The sequence below is a fragment of the Harpia harpyja genome, chromosome Z (assembly GCF_026419915.1).
Source record: "Harpia harpyja isolate bHarHar1 chromosome Z, bHarHar1 primary haplotype, whole genome shotgun sequence".
Classification (NCBI taxonomy): domain Eukaryota; kingdom Metazoa; phylum Chordata; class Aves; order Accipitriformes; family Accipitridae; genus Harpia; species Harpia harpyja.
In genome coordinates this window covers 17503719-17523954 of record NC_068969.1, presented here as the reverse complement: position 1 = coordinate 17523954, position 20236 = coordinate 17503719, and the positions used below count along the sequence as shown (strand labels likewise).

The following is a 20236-nucleotide window of genomic DNA, read 5'->3' as shown; positions in this document are numbered from 1 at the left end:
TTGGGTCATGACTGTAATAACGAAGTTAAAAAAAAGACAAAAAATAATGCCACATTTGTCTGCCCATGTGCACTCAGCCTTGCTGAGCACATGGGTTTGCAGATCACCAGAATGATGGAAAGTTTGATGAATTTGACTAATTCATTGAAAATCTCTAAAAACATAACGAAACTAACAATTTCTTTTTTTTTTTTTTTTTTTGTAGCAACATGCAAACTGCAAGGTGAAATTCTTGCTCAAAACACCACAGGGTGTTATCAATCCTCAGACTTTAATTTTCAGTTAAAGGCTCCCTGCATGCAAATTTTTGGAAAATGAGAAGGATAAACTCATTACATTGTCACCAAGATGGGATCATCTAAATCATGGAAAAAAAAGCTGTGGAAGTCAATACTTTCAGTCTCAAAATCAATACAAGCAAAGAGTTTCAGGGGAAAAATCGCTTTCCCGTGCATTGGGCCAAGTTGTTCACGCTAACCGTTTATTTTTTGATTTGTGATATCAGATGTGGCTAGATCAAACAGCAAACAACTCTGTCCATCACCCAGCTGGAAAAAACAAATGCACTGCAATATACAGCTCAGCTAGTATTCATATGGTCAGCCCACATGATAATGATTTAAATGATCATAAAGCTGTTCTTTTTATAATACAGAATAAAAATTAAAAAAAAAAAAGTTACTTGGTAGGCTTACTAGTTGCCAAACTTTTCAGAATTCTTTTGCTATGGAACTGTTTAGAAGTTCCTGTGAAATTTGTGTTATTTATTTGTAAGCCCAGATGAAAATGCTCAACTAAATATGACCCCAATCAGTTAAAACATTTGCAAGTTAGAACTGTGGCCAAAAGGAAAGTCCTGCTTCTGCCAAAAAAATACTTAATTTTAAAAAAATGTACTTTTACAGGTAGTTAATTTTTAATGCAGACAGGTGTCTTTTTGGTGTTTAAAACCTGTCTTTTATTGGGCAAGAGATACTGGAAAACGGAATAGCTATGGAGAGCTTGTGGAAACTTGTTTTGGAATGAATAAAACTGCAATTTTAGCACTTAGTATTTTTTTTGGTGTGCTTACAAACGGCTTTGTGTGGAGAACGGAGGGGAAAATGTTGCCTTTACAGCTATGATGCATGCCAGGTATGAGTTTTCCAACTATAAATTGTCTTAATTCACTTCTGATACGTGTTTTTGGAGTTTCAGAGAGAACAGTTGTGTTCTGTCAGTATGACAGAGGCAGGGCACTTGGATTTGACCTGGTCCCCTTGATTTCAGGTGAGCATTGGATCAGGGCTTTGTTGCTTTAGTGGGGCTATAGATGATGCTTTTGGAGGGAGGAGAACGAGGGTTTGGGGCTCTAGTGCTGCTGTATAGTGGCCACTCACCAGTACCAGTGTTCTAGTTTGGTTCAAGCCATTTGCTACCAAATTTCCTGAGTTGTTGCAGGAGGTGAGCATCCTCTGACTTGGGGCATAATTGGTCAGTTCATTTATAATGCATGCTCATCAGTTGGGCTTTAATTTGTTTATTTGTTGTGTTACTAATTCGATGGGAAAGATTTCTTCAATGTGTGCATGTGGTTATTTGTATAAAGAACTGCTTCTCTGATCCTGGTAGTTGACAGCACCGACCCCTCAGGACAGCACTCTTCACTCTGGAAATACCTCAACCTTGTAAATAAGGAATTTGTGTAACACTAGCTAGAGATTTAAAAGGACAAAGAAAGATTCCTCTTGCCTGTCTCTTGAACCGATTAAGTATCTTGGTTTTGTTCTGTTGCTTTACTACATACAAAATAGGTCCTGACAAACTTCTGAAGGAATGAGTTGGATTCTTCCAGTCTTGGAGACATCTAAATGCTTTAAATAACATCTTAAAAGGTACTGCATTGTTAAAGTAGAAGTTATAGCCCTGATGGAGGAATTACTGGGTGAAACATTCTTTGCTTGTCTCGAGAGATCAGACTAGATTAAAATAGTGGTGTTTTCTTGTGGAAAAGATTCTTTCTTTTGGATTGTTCTAAACTTGAGTCGTAACAGCAAAAAATTCTCGTGCATCACATGAGAGGCCTGTCTCCTAGTTTAACCTCCTCAGCTGGCATAAATCACTGCAGCTTTTTTATATGTCAGGTCACAGGCTTGGATAAGCATATTTATTCATATCAAGCCACTGAATGTTTTGAGGTTCATCTATGACTAACTGAAAGTCTTTAAAAATAGACCAAACATCAGAAAGCTCTTGAAATGTTTTGTGATATAATGTCTACTTCAAATAAATGGGATAGTCTCAATTGCCTCTTCTAGTTGGTTCATTTTAATGGATTTTTATCCTCTTTTCTTTCCCTGATCAAAACAAATGCAGCTCATCTCTGGTATGAGGTCAGACGGGCGCTTGATGAGATTTGCTAATGCCCATGGTTATAATAACAGGCACGGACTCACCTGACATAAAAGGCCTCCTTTGCCCTCATCTCTGCACATCCAGGTCACCTGCTTATGTGGGGACAGTCCAGGGCAGTCTCTGGACTCTGACACGTAGTGGGAAGCTTGCTATCAACTATATAAAGAGTGAGGTTTGATATGTGGGTAACTGTTACCTGTTGAAAAACATCTAATAATGACTAAGTGAGGGGCCACAAGACCTAGTATAGAACAGCTTTTTAGATGAGGTTCCCCTTTAATTAAGGATCTTCCCCAGGATTAAAAATGCCATTTGTCTACTGAGATCATGTTGATTTGAGGATCCCTGTGCCTGGGTTTTCAGTCCTTGAGAATTTGGTGCCTATATTAGGATGCCGCTTAAACAAGGCTGGTGCTAATGGATCTTGGATCTGAGCCTGTTGGTTCTGGGTTTTTCCTTAATAGAAATCGGCACCAATTCGAACTATAGGTAGCTCACATGGTTGGGATGCAAGTTATAAAGGAGACACATACTGAACAGTTTCAGATGAACATGAGGGACAGTCCAGAGCCACTGGTACCTATAGAGGTCCCAGAAGATGAGATGTTACTTTTTTCTTTCTTTTCGTTGTATAGGGATGAAAAGGCTCTCCTTAAGTTGAAATTGAGTTATGTCTTCTTCATGAACTTAAACCATTTGGTGGGGCAGACAATTTGAAGTGGAAACTGAATGCAAGAATGTCACTGAGTCCTACACTGGACAAGTAGATTATGGACCACACACGCAGGCTTGAAAACGTTTAATTTTAAAAATCTCGTTATGTAAGAGGGCACAAAACAATGTAAAAGACTCGGGGCCATGCTTGCAGCTGGCATAGATCAGCGTAGCACCACGGATTTTAGGGTAGCAACACTGATTTCTGCTAGTGGAGATCCTGGCCTTTAATCTGTCATCAATCTAATAAAATTGAGCTGCTCTAATTACCACAGTGTCTGTCGGAAATATGTTTGCCTGAAATGATAAAGCTGAGTTGGATCCTAGAGCCCACACAAGTCAGCAAACACTGTGCAAATCTGAGTTAAACCATTTGTTTGCCCACTTAAGGAGAGGTTGTCCACGGTCATGGTATGTGTGGAAAGACAGCGGGGGAGTGAGAGGAACAACTGAAACATATGGCCAAAGTGAGCTGTCTCTTTATTCCAATGCATCAGGATAAGACAAGCTGTTGAACTGATGAGAAAGCTTCTTTATATATATACCATATTTCAAGATTAGAACTGGAAGAAATTCAGTACCACTGATCTCACATATATGTTTGAATGAAGGTATAGCAAACTGTTAAACTGAAAGCAGGGGAAAAAAGCCCCCAAGCCCAACCTCCCCAAATCCATAATAGCTGCATCATTATGTAAAAGAGAACAGCAATTCCCCCACCAAAGTGTCCATAAACTGAAACCTTATCAATACTCCCAGATGCTCACTGACTTTATGATACCGTTAAGTTTAATTGCGCTGATATAATGCATTGTATTTGCATGGAACAAGGTCTTTTCAGAATCAGGTTTGGGGAGCATGCTAGCCCAAGAGAGGGGTGACATAAATTGAGGCATGCTCTTCACTGCATCTTAACTGTTAATTTTCACCTTGTGTTTTTGAAGAAAAATGTGGAAGTGGCATTTTCCCAGTATCTGTGACCACCTGAATGGTCAAATTTGAGAACTTTCTGTATTGCAGCTGCACTTGCTGCAATTTATGCCCTTGCAGTGGCAGTTAATTTAGTTTTTAGTAAGGATCATCAGTTTATTATTTAACGTTAAGCCAAGAGTTATAATTCTGAGCTGTATTCCTTGGGCTGATTCTCCTCCAGTCAATGGAAAGAGAAGTTTTAGTGTTAGTTTCAGGGTGAACAGAGAGGCCAACATCCACTGGATCTGAAAATACCAATTTGCGATGAATCCAGGGAGAACCTTGGTGATAAAAGAAGTCTTTTATCAGCAAAGGCTTTCCGTCCCCAAAACCTAATATTTGCAGGTTTTATCAGCTGTCCTACCGGGATAAATTCATCTTGTTGTCCGTTCCTGTCATTAATTCAATACTTCTGCTTTGTTTTATAAAATGTAGCCACCCACAAATGTTGAGGTACCGGTAACATTTGATAGCATCAGATCGTTTTTAAGACATTCAGAAAAAAAGCAGCACTACTCTTTTCTTCCCTCTCCCCCAGAAAAATCAGACACCTACATGGATTTCTTATCTCCAAACCAAGATACTGCCTCAGAGCCAGGAATGAAAAATACATAGATTTTTGTCATCTTTTTTTAGTTACATGCATAAATAAAGATACCAGTATGACAACCGGTGGCTATAGGATGGCTCACTGTGAGTGACACCAAGCGACTGCACCCTGGCTTTCCTTTGGCAGTACCCTCTGAAATGTCCATGATGAAGAATGCAAAAGCCAGAAAGACCACATTGTCATTGTAGCATGGTCAACATCTCAGGTCAGACACATAAATCTTGTTCTCAGTGCAAGGAAACAACAGCAGTGACTGGCCTTGTAAGACAGTCAGGAATTTAAGAGCATATCTTCTGGTCCCCCAAAGCTGCAGATGGTTTGCAAGATGTATGGATAGATTTTTTCCCCTGAATTTTTGTTTGGTTTAAGGTCATGCTTTTGCGTCTCAAAGCATTGCTAAACATGACCTGACATGACAATATCAAAGGAATTGCCCTTCATGTAATATAAAATGTAAGTGAATCTTTTGTGGAAAATATATATGATTATTTTCAAATTGAAAAATGGGATTGTGACAATTTTTAAGTGGGAATAATAGAAAACATGAATTCTCCCACTTATTTGTGCATGCAAGTATTGACAAGAAGACCAAAATCATAATGCATATTTTGGCTTCTGCTGTTGGTTTAATGTCTTGTGTGCTTTTAATAAACATTCATGGTCCTGCATTCTCGTTAAATGGGCATATTTGTGTTCTAGCACTCAGTTGGGAAGGAAGAATTGCAACTGTTATTTTATAATGGAGAAATTTGTTTGGCATCAGTGCATATGCAAAACAGAGTTCTGCTTTTGGAAAGTATTGAGTAAGTGATCAGCTGTTGCAAAGAATTTGAATAGAATAATACAAACAAATGAAGTGTCTAAAAGTTTTATACAGTCTATATTGGGATTGCTATCCTGTCTCACCTAAAAGAATGCATTTTCTTTTTCTTTTATGTTTTCCTAGTGGTCCAGCTGTAGTTACTTTCTGACTGACCTGGTATCAATATTCTGCAAAGTACTTTGGGAGTTGTAGTTCACCAAGTATGTTTTACTTACCAGCAGCTGTAAAGTATAATCTTTTGGTTCGCGTGCTGGCTGACAAAGCCATGCTATTTCATTTAGCTCTGTTGGAGCGTATTCATTGCTTTTTGATTGGCTTTCAGTTGCAAATCATGCCTTGAAGTACATTTCATTCTCTGTGTGTTGTACCACATAGCACTATGATGAGCAATTTTTCTAATGACAATAGTTTCACAAATTCAGCAGCCAGGGAAACATGTAGATCACTGTGGTTATGCGCCCACAAAATCTTTTGTTTAGAGTTATGCTATTCGTGTTTACGAAAGAGTGGAGAAACTTGGTTCAATATTTTCCCTTTATGGATATATAGGAGGGAATAAAATATGTAGGCTAACTAGATCGTATAGAGCTAGGGGTGCTTCACAGAGGATTAATGAAAACAATGGGGGTTTTTTCCATTTTACTCTTTGAGGGCTTTCAGCTGAGACAGCTTTTTCTATGTATTGTATATGTGATACTTATGCTATATTACTTAAGTATTTTTGGAAATTGATGGAGTGCTAGCATTGGCCAACAGCTCTCAACAATCCTAGGACCATCACCTGCCAGTTCCTTCCTGGAATTGTGTTTCTGCATCAAATACTCTGCTGAGTATTTTCATTCGTTTTTCATCTTGCCTCTCTGAAGTGATAGCTGCTGTCAGAAATCTAGACCTGCATCAGTCCTGGTTTAGTCTTGAGTGTGTGTGTATAAATATAACATATGTATTTATTTTTCTGCTCTTTTGAAAGATTCTTGAAAGTGTTTCCAGGAAACGCATAGCTTTCCACTTTTCTTTCTCTGGGTGAAATATTCCCTTTTATTACCATAAGAAAATCTTTAGTTCTTCTCCATTACTGTGTCATTTAGTCATTATAGGCAGATGAGTTTGTCTTCTAAAAAGTGCCTTAAAGATGTTAAAGTGATAGCATTACAATTTAAAACCCTTCTGACACTGTCTATTCCACTAGAGTACTAAATCTTGTCTTCAAATGCGAATGAAAATCAAATAAAGCTTTCACTTGCTTGACAATTGTTGCAAAATATAAGAAAATGCTACACTTTCATATAGTAATGACTGTGTCATCCCAGTGAAGTTCAAAGAGCAAACCCTTTTATGCACATAGACAACATTTACTTTTGAGATCCATCACTATTTTCTATACTTTTGTGGCAAAAAATTAACAAAGGCTTTTGTAGTTATGTCATTTACCACAGTGTCACTTAAATGATTTTGCTCACTCATATTCTGAAAAAGAAAACAAAACTCAATTGTCAAACAAATCTTCCTAACTGATGGACCAGAAACAAACTGAGAAGCATGGAAGGGTTTTTTTTGTCTTCTGTGCATGATGTTGTAGCTGACATCTGCATGGTGCCATTTAGGAGGGAAGTAAGAAATGGTCTATCCATAGTTTCATCACCAAGTGCTAAAGCTGTAATGAAAGCTGTACAGCAGATGAAGTTTCACAAAAGCAAGATCTCTTCTAGAGCATCACAGAAGAGATGAAAGCAAAATTTCATGGCTGAAATGCCATCATCAAGGTTGAAAGTGTCCTCTGTTCTTTTTTTCCAGGTAGACCAAAAGCTAGTAACTCTGCACGCTAGTTAATTCTCTAATATGTGGTGATGGAGAGAGGATAACAGTTCTTTTCTCTTTATTTTTATTCCTGTAGTTTCTCAAGTCTGAGTTTCCGTAGGGTTTTGTGTTTTGCACGTGTAATCAATGCCGCAAACAGCCTAGTCCAAGACCTACAGCTCTGTAATAATAGAGGAACAACTGCCGAGTATGACTTGCCTTTTTAATTATCACTTCAATCATGGGTACTCAGCATTTGTAATGGCAATCGATACAATAATCAAGGCATAACTAGGAATCATCGAGTAGCGCAAAATCCATCACATTTACTTAGCCTTTGTGACCCTTGGGAAAAAAAAATCCGGTTTTTACTGAATTATTGTATCCATGATAATTAAGGTAAGACTGGATAAGAAGAGGCAACTTCTGATGCCAGATGCAATAATTTGTCACCATGTCTCCCAGGACAGAGGATGCCTATCCAGCAACATAATAGGTATTTTATGGGGTACATTTAAGTTGAAGGGACTTGGTGGGAGGGAGGGTTTCCTCCCTCCATGTGTGGTGCTATGGGAATGAGTAGGATCTTCCTGGCCAGGGGGATGTTGAGCCTGGTTCAGACTTGGGGGCAAGCTGGCAGTTTTCAAACTCAAAGGAAGGTCCCTTACCTTCTGCATCTGCTTATCATCCTTCCAAGGCTGAGCTCCTGCTCTTGCTTTGTCTGCACACATATTAATCACATACGTCCATCCCACACTCCCCGACTCTGGGACCTGCCTGTGCCTGGGACCTGCCTGCAGCTTTCAGCAGGACTTGTGCAAGCTGGCTGTCTTCTCTGCATGGAGTTTACTGAAGCTGCAGCTCAGTCCTGCGGGTTGGTTCCTCTGCTTCTCCCATCCCACACGTGTGAAATCCTGACCACACCATAGTTTGCAACGTGGTGTAGGGACTGCTGTCCTCTCAGGCACTTCTGTTTGCAGATTCTGGGCTACAGGTTCCAAAAAATGAAAAGATCTGTTTGGGAATTAATACAAGAGTCCTAATGAACCTGTATCTGTATGTCCTTTCTCATTTTTCTATTGCCTGAGTCTATTAGCCATATGGTAGCATTTGACTTGCCGTCTATTTCTTGTTACTGGTATGGGGCTACTGGCAAGTGATTTGTTTTTTAGACTTCAGGAAGGATGTTGTCTTCCTAGACAACTGACCATTCCAGTATCTCTCCATAGACACAAAAATAAAATGAAGGGTTCAGTTCCTATGGCAGTTATTTTGTAGTAGCTCTGTTGGATAAAACTGATTACTTACATGGCCAGTGAACTTGCATTGCTGTTTGATTTGGGTTGCATTGTATGAACTGGAACAAAAACCACATCCAGACTGCTTTGGAGTGCAAGAATTCTGCTATCAGTTCAATCTGTTTTCCTTGTTGTTGTTTCCATGTAATGAAAAGATAAATATGCAAACATATTTACTTCATTAATTTTAAACAGTGCCAGGAAAAAGGCTCTGTCTAGAGATGGTGGAAAAATATTGTGAAAATTAGCTCTACATATTTTGCTTTCAGTCAACTCTGTTAATTAGGATCAAAGTACTGCAATTTTTAAAAGTTCTCACTGCCTCTTCCCACACATTTCCATATTTCAAAAAGATGTAGTTAACTAAGTCTGAGTTTATCGGTAAAGCCTATGAGAATGGGGGTTCATGTACTAATAGCTGGGTAGCAACACCTCCGAGGCCTCTGAAAATGGTAGGATTAGCTGTGGAGTGAGGGCAGGTTGGGCTGCCTATCCCTTGGGGTGGCCATGGGGACGGGAATGGAGCAACCGTTTTCCCACCTATACTCCTTGCAGGTTCTCTTCTGTGCGTTGCTTGTGTGTGGTTTCATCTTTGCTCTGATAAGAGCTGTGAGATAGCTGCTTTTACAGCTGTGAAGACATCACTTTTTGCCTTGTAATTAGCAGTGGGATACTTGGAGGAAGAAGGAAAAAACGAATAATAAATTGGGTTAGTTCTTTCTGCCAGTAGATTGTAGTTTTCCAAATGAGCTCAATACCAAATGAAGTCCACAAGGTGGTGGTTGTCTGAAAAGGAAGCTGAGGCACAGAATGGTGATGTGCAATCCCCAAATCCCCAGCAGACTGGGAACAGAGCTGCCACACCAGAGTCATCACACATGGAGGTGCTCACGCTGTGTTTGATCTGCCTTTCCTCTCGAGCATGAAGACATTTCAATTTTAAGCAGGCACATAGTTATAGAAGGATGTTGAGTCAGCTTAAAAATCATGCTGAGATAAATAATTTACCTTTATTTGCACTGATAACACTAAAAATTCTAAATACTATTTTTTTCTGTGTTTGGGGGGAATTTATGACTGTAATTGATGTTGCTGTGTTGCTTTTCCTTGGTTCAGATGCAAGGCATACTAGTTTCATGCTTTGATACATATTTGTCTTCCCAGTTATCATGCATTAAAAGGCCACAGCATTTGGATTTAAAACATTGTGTGAACTTCTCTGGGTTCATTGCTGCATCTCTGGTGTTCAGACTGTTAGTCAAGGCTTGTTAGAGTTTTGTTTTTATGTAAATGCTGTGTAACTGTTTATAAATCTGACACAAAAGTGTATACAATGGGCATAGATCTGGCCTAATTTAATCACATTGGACAAGTGGCAGGAGGTTTATTTTGCCCCCATTGCAGAAGTGTGAGCTCTTTTCCCTCTGCTGAGAAGCCCTTGGCACTCTGCTGGTCCATTCCTGGTGAGACAAACCTTGCCTTGTAATTCATGACAGTTGGGTGAGTTATTGCATGGATCAAATACACGTTTTCCCAACTCAAAAGACTGACAACAGCGTATCAGAATGGGTCATGGGTGAAGGATCATCATTACTTAACTGTAGGTGCCTTGGAGCAGGAATCAGTCTCATTATTCTTTGTTAGCACAGCATCTTCCAGAAAGTGGACCTGGTCTGTAGTTTGGCTATGAAATAAATCCTACTGCAGGCTCTTACTGCTCTGTAACTTCCTCAACTGTTACATGCAACTGGCTGCCGAGCTATAACTGCACCAGAGGAGAGACAAAGGCCCAGACAGGCTTTTGTTCTGAAAATGAGACAATAGAAAGAGTCTGGCTTTGGTGCCAGAAATTGTCCTCTTTAGCATCTCTTGAAACTTCACGTTTGTTTGAACTGATCATGTGTTCCACTTTACAAACAGCTGATGGTATTGTCCCCTGCCTTTCTTGGGACGCTTGCTGGTGATCTAATCTGGCTGGACATGCGTAGCAGCTACCAGTCTTCTCTTCTCTTGTTCTCACTTCTAATAATGATTTTGGGCATAGCTGCTGATACAAAGCACTGTGGTTTGTTGGGGTTTTTTGGGGGGGTGTTTAGTGTCTGATAGGGAGATGATTTTCTTGAAAAGTGCACAGCTATTTGGTTAACTTTTAAATAAAATACAAAAACAATCAATTTCTGTCTTTGGGTACAGTTTAATGGGAGGCCTGTAATGGGCTGGTCTGTGGCATTAATCGTTGCAGTTTTCTGCAGTGAAGCTGGGATGCATTTGTATTCAGGCAAAGAATTTCTAGGTGCAGGGGGAGATCTGAGGCTGATTAAACCTGCATTATAAGCAGCGGGCCATGCGTGCATGCCTCCCATCCACATCTCACTTGCGTATTCTCCTTGGCTCCTGAGGTCACTGGCCTGGAGAGCGCCGCCGAGGCTTCCCGGCAGAGACACGGTCGCGGCTCACAACACACTGAGCGTTCAGGAGCTACGGGTCCAAATCTCAGTGCTGCTCTTGCTTGGCTGCTTGATTTTAGGAAAATAACCTCCCTTCCTCTGTGTCCCTTTGTGCTTGTCTTTTTTTTAATAAGTAGGAATGCTGTTGTTTGGTTCTTGTATAAAGTGTACTGAATTCCAAAGAGTCCCTGCTCTATTTAAGGGCTTGCTATTACTTGTTATTTCACCAAAGTGTAAATAGAAAGAATGATCTATTTAGTGCTTGATGTTTGGTAGCAGAACTGAGGAAAATTACCTTTAGGTTGAAACAACAAACGAAAGAAAAAATGTGTACTGCATGTTCCTAACTAATAAAAATTAGAGATGTGGTTTCTAATCCTCAGCCTGATCTCTCCTGTGTTTCAAAAAGAACTAGTTGCAGGTGAGTAGTCAGTCAGTCTGCAGTTAACACGGGGTGGGTGGTCAGCCTGTGCCTTCTGAGCAGTTTGCAGCTCCTGAGCAGTTCAAGCATGCTGAATTGGAGTGTAGGATGGCCAGTTGGGTTGGGTGGGCATGGATGTCGGGAGTAATGCAGATCTCCAGCAAGGGGAGTTAGCACGGGGGCTGGCTGCCGAGCCTGGCAGGTCTGCTGGGGCCCATGGGCAAGTTCAGGCTGGCTCTATGGCACAAAGGAGCAGTAGGACACATCGTGCTTCTGAACTGCTGGTAGGACGTGTCTCGTGGCATGTGTCGTTGGGTACATACTTTGCAGGTTTGCAAAGCTTAGTTGTTGGCAGTGGCGTATAAAAAGCCTGGTTGCGTTGTACCAAGGCAAGGTGTAAACCTGCATTGGAAACCATTGCCTTTATGTGGAACTCGTGAGCAAGGTATGAAGTTGTCGGCATCAGTTGGAAATGAGGAGCTGAAGAGGGGGGCGGTGAGGGAGCTGGGAAACCAAACTAGCTCCCTGATTCATTTGTGCTCAGGGAATTATCCTCACTCGTGTGGAGGATCTCAAAATCCCGCTGAGAAGGAGATATTCTTCCTGGTCGGGGAAACTCATGTGGCTTTCAGCAGTGCAGCTTGCGAGGCCGCAGTGTTTATGGAAAGAGAGCTGGCTCTCACCTTGCAGGAATGAGCTAAGCTCCCGGTGCTTGCAATCATATAGGTCCAAAAGGGCAGAATAAGCTGCAACTGGATCACCAAGATTGCAAGCTTTTTTATTAGTATTTTTGTTGTTGTTGTTTGAGCTCTGTGGAGATGAGTAGGTTGCTGCCAGGTGTCCTTTACTTATGAGAAGCATGCTAGTCTAAAATTAAGGAGATTTCAGAGCTGGTCTGAATGGACAGCTCATCTTGGCAGACTGGAAGCTGTGATCTGAATCACACTGGTTTTAAGTTTAAGTTTAGCCTCCTACAGCACAACTTTGCAGTGGTCATTATAATGAAATAGTTGAAAATGGAATAAATTTCATCAAGTGGATCCTTTGACATCAATCAGCTGCATGTCTGAGCCTGGCTCATGTTAACACTAGTGTCAGGAGGAACAGATATGGGGAAGGCGGCAATCCCATGGGTCCGTGGGTGGAGGAGCTTCTAGTGTGTAAGGAAGTGAGTTGTGGCTGTCACTTTCTAAAATGCTTGTTTTATTCTTCTGTTTGTTTATTTTTAAAGAAGACATGAAGATGGAGGAGGAGTGAGGACAGCCTTGTATTCCTCCTATATTTGTCAGCTCATGTCTTTCTAAAAACGTCAGACTTAAATTTTAATGTTTCAGTATTGCAGGAAAAATTGTATCCTGATCATTTTGTCTGCAGTGTTTCCCCTAGAGTTTGCATCACCTAATTTTGATTTAAAATTATCCTTTTCTTAGGCCAGTAAAGACATAGCAAGGACTGGAATTACAGCTGCGGTAAATCTGTACAGCTCCCTCGGCGGGGAGCAGCCAAGCACCGGGTTGTTAGTGTGGATGGTGCGCATGTGCCCATGTGCTGCCAGACCATAAAGCCAGCCATAATTTTCCAATCCTAGAACACTGAATCAGTGCTAGGAAAATGACGTAAGGCACAGGAAAGTACAAATCTCCCTTCCACCGCAGGCATTTGTAGGAGTTCCCCTGGGGTCTTGAGGACTCCAGGGAATGGTCTCTTGGCTCAGTGCCCCTTTGCTCTCATGCTCTCCTGAACATTTCCAGTGTTTCCATCTTCTGTCCAAGACCAGCATTGCCGTGCTTAGAACTCGGCTCTTTCGAAGGGAAACCCAGTTGCTTGTGGTCCCATCACCTGTGGCCATCTCAGCCTGGATGCTTTCTTCCCTCACACTTGTTTAAATCTGCATGGCTGCATTGACAGCAAGGACACTTCCACCCCTGAACTTAATGGCATCACTTTACGTCCAAGTATCAATTTCTATATTACTGGTGTCAGTTTTCCTTATGCTAAAGAAATGTTAAGCACCATTAACATAATCATACATGTCACTGGCAGCGAGCATACCTTCAGAGGTGCCTCAGCTGAGTGCAATGTGAGCTGCCCTCCAGCTACGCAAAACAAAAGGTTGTGTGTTAACAATATTACTGGCTGCACACAGCCAGTGCAGATGAAATCAGGCTTACTTTTAATCAGTCTTCAGGGGTTTCATGTGCTGAGGCTATTTGTTTATAGTGGAGGCCAGGTTGTGCCAGAATCTATTAAGCACTGGAAAACTGATCAGTCCTTTCTTTGCTCATTCCTAATGTGAGAAAGACAGACACTCCAGGGCAGGGAAACAAACCTGAAATGATACTTCGCAGAGCATCTCTGCAGTCTGAGTGAGGCTGGGATACAGCAATAAACACCGCGATGAAACTGTAAAAGATCCTTTTAGCATCATTGATTCTACTTACATCTATAAACATCAAAACTAAATGCTGTCTGTGTGGTGCTCCGGGGGAACGCTCTTACTCCTCAGGGGGCTGTGTGTCTTGTAAGGGTGAGAAAGGGCTTTTCAGGTGTAGGTAAATAGAGCATCTCCTAATTTGCTTGTGGGTTGTATACTGGTAAAATATTAGTCATTGACTACTTGGGTGAAACACTTCTCTGATGCGGTACAGCAAGCACTGTTTCCTTTAATAGAAAGTTTTATTCGGTAGGAAGGTTTTCTTTTTGCTGTTCTGTGATTATTAAAAGTGTCGCTTACTATGTATCAACTAGAATCTGCCCAACTGTGTTACTTTATGGCATGGGGGATATATTGTAAAGATTATTTTTATTACACAAATCCATGGAGAAGTTTAAAAATGAGAAGTTTTAATTTCGTAACACTTTAAGAATTTTCATGCTTCTGGTCTTGCAAAACAAACAAAACATTCACATTGAAATGTACAAGTGTACCAGAAATCCAAGTAAAAGTTTCATTTTGGACTTTTTCAAAACTAGACATTTTCAAGATCTATAGTCAGTGTAATTCCATTTATTGGTAAAAATATTGCTGTTCAGAGGAAGTCACTAAAATACATGCTGCCAGACATTCCATGTAAAAGCAAGAAGGAATATCAAAACATTGTGGGTTGTTATTTTGTTGTTTTGGTTTGGGTTTTTTTAAGCTGATAATAGTTCTGCAATCTTATCTGCCCGGGCTCAGTACCAGAGGAACTCATTGAAATTTTAGGCCTGGTTTATACACTGCAGATTAAATTATCTCTTCCTAAAATCAATGAATATGAAGAAAAAGCAGTGCATAACAATGCATGTAGTTGATTACAGTTTCCAGCTGACAGTGAATATTGCTTTTCAGAATTGTGCCTCATTCATGTACCTTCATGTAGCATCCTGAAAAAAGAGAGATTTGCTCTCCAAGGACATGCACATGTATTGCTTGTTTACCAAGAGTAGGGATGTGAAGGACCAGTTTACAGATTAAACAATAACTGAGATCTTAATCTCTCTGAGATGTTTCTCTGTACTACATTGATCAGGCTTTTACCTTCTTCCTCCTTCTCTCCTGCCTGAAATATATAAATATACTGAAGTGTCAAAGTCTGAGAGAAGTTGGGAACCGACCAGTTGTGCCACCAGCCAGCTTCAAAGGGTGAGGTTGTTTTTTTCCTCCTCCTGCAACACAGAATCTTGTGGATATGGGCTCCAACTGTTTTTTTCTGAAGTCACATTTTCAGGCTGCCGTAAGGTTGCCTCTGTGTTTTTCTCCTCCCTTCGTTCCTTTCTACAGAGTCTTGGCCAACACCAGGACTACATGGTGAGCATTAGCATTTCGGCAGGAGACTGACTGCAGAGGCACATGTGTTATCTGTACCAGGGTGGCACCACAGCCATGGCTGGTCTGAGAGGGTGCTTCAGGGATGCTGAGATCCCTGGAGAGAAAGATCTCAAGGGATTTTTTGAGAACTAGATTGCATTCCCTTAACAAGTGATCAAATATGCAGGGGGAAAAATTACTTATAAATCACTTTATCTTGCTTCAAATTATTTTTAAGAAATATTAAGTTAAATCCTAGCAATCTCTAAGCTGTCTTTTAGGAATCAAGTGGGACAGTAAAGAATGGACTTTCATTTTCACCTATTCAAGGTGATGAATTGGACCCTTTTTTTTCCTAATGTCCCACATCCTGCTGCCATCAAGGACAATGACAAACTCCTATTGACTAAAATGGGAGAAGGTTTGGCCTTTTATCAAGGCGAAATTCTAATTAAGACTGAAAAATAGGTCTTGTGGATAACTGTACTTTGCACTTCAGTTATCACACCTGGCCCGCATATCTTTGCATTGTGCATACTCAGCCGTTTGTTCCTGCTTGAATTTTCACCAGCTTTGCCCCTGTGCTCTGGGCACCTCTGTCGCTTAGTCTTTGCTTTGACATACTGAGCAGTGGATCTTGCTGAAAAGCGGAGGGAAGATGAGGATGCTCACTCCTGCAAGGTGCCAGCTGACCCCCAGGAGAGGCACTGGGGGTGCAGCATCCTTCACCTCTCCCGTGGTCATTGCCGTTATGCTCATATTTGCCAAACAAAACAGAAGGGAAGTGCTTCATGTCCTTCTCCTCAGGACTAAAGCTGTCCCCCATGGCTCTCGGGTGGATGTGCTTGACCCTACCCAGACCATGTACTGCCCACAGTGTGCTGCCCTGGCGGCTTGCATATTTATGTGAGCAGTAGCTGTAGGTTTGATGGCACTATAGACTGCCCTTACCCTGGATCGTGGATCATACTTCCATACGGGATGAGGGACAGCGATGTGCTGAGCTTATTAAATATTCTGTAATGCAATCCCGAAGTGACCTCAATCCTGCCTCCTGCTTCCTCTCACCTTTCAGGCAAGAAAGGTAATGAGTGAACAGAGATGAGCGAAGGGGTAGTACCAAACCTCCCCACTCAGGAGCAAATTAAAGATAACAGCTTATTGCTGAGACTGGAAATTGCCAGCAGGCGGAGGAGCAGCTTTACCTTTCAGGATTGCCGAAGACCCTGCTCCCTCCCTGCCCCTCCACTTCAAGTTTTTGTGTTTCATTTCTTCCCCCAAGTTTGAAATGAATTTATAACCCATTCCAAGAGCTTTCTACACTTCAGTCTTACCTTTGTTAAGGTGTTTCTTACTGACTACAGTCACATTTGGACAGTGGTCCTGATTAAAGCTTCATTTGCTTTTGGGTATCACCAGCCTTACAACATTATCAAGCTGGGAATGGCATAGGAAGCATGAGGTTTGTTTCTTTTCTTTATTATTCTTTTTTTTCCCTTCACCTTTTATTCTCATCTCTCTTTTCTTAAGCCTCTGAGGAATTTCGGGAGTAAGTTCAAACTTTTCTTTCAGAGCCATAAAAACACTGAGCTCCTTTCCCTTTTTAGAAAAGGAAGAAGGTTTTATGGAGTTTTGTGTTTGTGGAGGCAGAATTTTAAGCCAGCTACGCAACTGGGTGATGTTATGCCACAATGTGTTTCTATTAACCCATTTTTGGATAAACCTGCTTTTTTTTAAGCATCAAATACCTTATCAGTGTTTACCTTTGTTTTATGTGGGTGGCTTACACTAACTCCTAGTTAAGTGCAAATGCTAATGTGAATTAGGCAGCCGACGGCGATCGGCCAGATTGTTTGGAGAACTATTCCAATTAACCGTGCTACTTTGTGAAGGGCTAGATGGTTTTAGATAACCAAGAGAAACTGTGTTTATAGGATATATATATATGTGTGTGTGTGTGTATCTATAGCGCCCCTCCATATACATATTTGCTTCCTATGTTGGACGGGAGGAAAAAAGGGCACTGTTAGTCCTAAAGACACATTGGGGAGCAGGGGGGAGAGAGAAGTCCTTCTCCCCTTTGTGCAATGCTAGAAAAATTGAATGGCTTCTATAAATGTTTCTTCTTCATATTTGACCCTGTGGATCGCACTCATGAGTGTATTTAAGGGATATATGCCTCTTGTGTGCTGTGTCCACCAGGCTTGCTCTCCATGCCCAAGGATGGCAGACAGCGCGTGCCGTCTGCCACCTCATTAGAGCTTTATTTCAGTGTGTGTGTATGTTTATTTCTATATGCATATTTTAAGATGGTTCATGGTTGTGAAAGGAGGTGAAAAAAAGGGTTTGTCACATTTTCTTTTTTAAAACAACAAAATTGAAAATCCATGACTTTGTACAGACCAAGGATGCACTGGCTGTGGTCAGCATCACTCTCCAGGACAACATCAGGCTTCGTCCAGGGTCCGTCTGATTCTTTGCGCTTATGAGAAGTCTGAACGACGCTTCCTTTCAGAGTGACACTTCATTTTCAGAACTAAGTTGATTTGGAAGATACTAGCCATCTTCAGATCCCTGCATTTGGTTTATTTTCTTTTTTTCCTCCTTAGGGGGAAAAAAGATAAAAAAGGAAGAGGGGAAAAAAAAAAAAGAAAGAAGGCTTTTGCCTTTACAGTCAACCCATTCTTAGGCTTTGCCTTTTTACCCAGATCTCGGCGCCTTGCTCGGGCGAAGCGAGAGGTCCAGTCGGCGTTTGCCCGCGCTGTTGATTGTCAGGATCATGTGGTTTGCTCCGTGGGTGCTGTGAGAGCCGTGTTTATCCAGGGCCATGTGGAGGTGGGCGGGTGCCTACCCGGGGACAGGGGGACAGGAGAAGCCGGGCTCGCACAACAGCCACGCTGTGAATAGCCCACATTGACTGAACTGTCTAACCGGACTAATTTGCTGTGCCTGTGGGCTTGATAAAAGAAGCAGCTGCTGGTAAGGGCTTGCTCAGATGCATGTAGATGAGACTGTGGACTGCCAGAAGGATCCAAGCAGATTTTTTTTCCTCCTTGCTGCGTTTCTCCTGGAATCCCTACCTCCGGCTCTCGTGAAGTTACATTGATCAGGTAAACTATTTTAGTTCTTCCCTGCCTTTCGTGTTTGCTGGCTAGCGTGCCTGCCTGCTGGATGGATAGCCGAATGAACGGGCTGTGCTGCAGGGGTGGCAGGAACAGCTCCCTTTAGAGCAGACACACATTTTCACTGCTCCCTGCAAGCTGGCAGTCGTGAGGCTTTGAAAATTGTGCAGCCATGTTACACAGCCACAATTATTTCCCTTCCTCCCCCTCTCCTCCCCATTTAATTTTGCTGCGATCTAAATAAGGCTAAGTCTGGTATTTCTCGTTTGCATCTGTCGATGCACCAGCCAGCCATGTTTTTCATATGATTATGTACACTGTGCGGGTCTTGCTGGGAATGCAAAGATGTTCACTGTCCTTTTGGTGTCAGGCCCTTTACATCTTCTCCTGGGGGGAAGAAAAAAAAAAAACCAGAAAATATCTGTAGCATGCTGCACGGGCTTTTGTGAGCGGTGGGGAAGCGGGCTACAGGGCTCGTTTGGAAGCAGGGAGAAGATGAGAGCTGAAGGCTCCCCACATACCCTCACCCACCAAATTTGATTGTTTGTATTAAAATAGGTGTTGCCCCATATGATCCCCCCAGTCCCTACCCCCTCCCACATTTGCATCTATTTTTTAAGTGTTGATTGAATAAAGCTATGGCTCAGCTGGAGAAAATGAAGAAGAAAAAAGGATGAAAAGGATGGCCTTTTGTGTTGAGATCTTTTGTGCGGCTCACCCACCCCCCTACAGCTTCCCGGGGTAGTACCAGCAGCCTTTAGTTTAACTGGCTGCTGCCTACAAAAACAGCCTTGCAGAATTTGGGGAGGGGGGTTGGGGGGGGGGAAGAGTGGGAGCTCAGATGTGTCTGCTTGCAGTGTGAGAGAGATGTTAAATGGGATTGAGAATCTGCAGACTGGAAAATGCTGCACAATTTAACGGAAAGCGTATTACCTGCAGGGATTAACCCTATTTACTGACAATCTCTTCTCTTTCTCCTTCTTCACTTCACACTTGCTGTGTAATAGCTGTTGAGTTTCTGCAGCAAGAGCCTGGGTGCTTTGGAGCACAGTGGTGATTTTACCTGACACATTTAAGAAATGCCCTGTAAATGCCTTAAAACCTGAGTGTTTCACTTCTCCTCGAAGGAAGCATTAGAAGGTGGTGGTATCCCTCCCTGCAAGATGTGTTAATCAGGAGGTTACATCTTTTGAACTCCTGCGAGTGAGTTTAGAATTCACTCACTGTGAATATTTTGCCACTTTTCCACACTTGAAATGCTCCCATCCTAAATGTATCTTTGCGCAATAGTTCCTGTAAGTATTGCCACTTTCAGGGTCAAGGATGGTTTGCTGTTGTGGGATTAATGGTTCCTTTGGTCTCTGTTACTGGAGGTGCTAGGTCTCTGAAAGAGCCCTGCCATCTCCTTTTGCAAGAGAAAGTGCTAATTTGTCCCCACATATACATATAGATAGATAGATGAATATCCTGGCTAAATGGGGGGATTTTAAGATGGTGCTTGCCTGCATTAAAGAGTGGAGCTTCTCTTTAATATTAGACCTTAGTTTTAGTCTTTGCTGTTTTACATACAGACCTGGGGAAGCACACAATAACTCACCCACTGGAGACCGGAGCACTTAGCACAATGGTGCTTGTATTGGTCTGCTTTCCCTGCATCTCAAACCCCTCATCTATGCAAACCCATACCTGAATATATAAATGTGGCTTCACAGCATCTTACAGGCTGATTGCTGTTGTCCCTCACAGTCAGAATTGAGCATGTTGCAAATAACAATGTGCCAATAGGACTATTTGAGTTTATAGATGTATCCAAGACCTGATTTTCCCTATTTCACTGTAAAGACTGTA

The 20236-nt window shown here is 41.7% G+C and overlaps 1 protein-coding gene across 29 annotated transcripts in view; it reads left to right on the top strand.

Moving 5' to 3' along the window:
* The window catches only part of MAGI1 (membrane associated guanylate kinase, WW and PDZ domain containing 1), a 357507-nt gene that overhangs the window by 206992 nt on the left and 130279 nt on the right, over positions 1-20236 (top strand). The window contains exon 1 of one of the 29 annotated variants that reach the window (XM_052776009.1): positions 18091-18376. The exons of the other annotated variants lie outside the window; for them this stretch is intronic. The gene's annotated coding sequence lies outside the window, so the exon portion shown is untranslated. Of the gene's footprint in view, positions 1-18090; positions 18377-20236 lie in introns of those variants that run through there. 29 annotated transcript variants of the gene reach the window in all.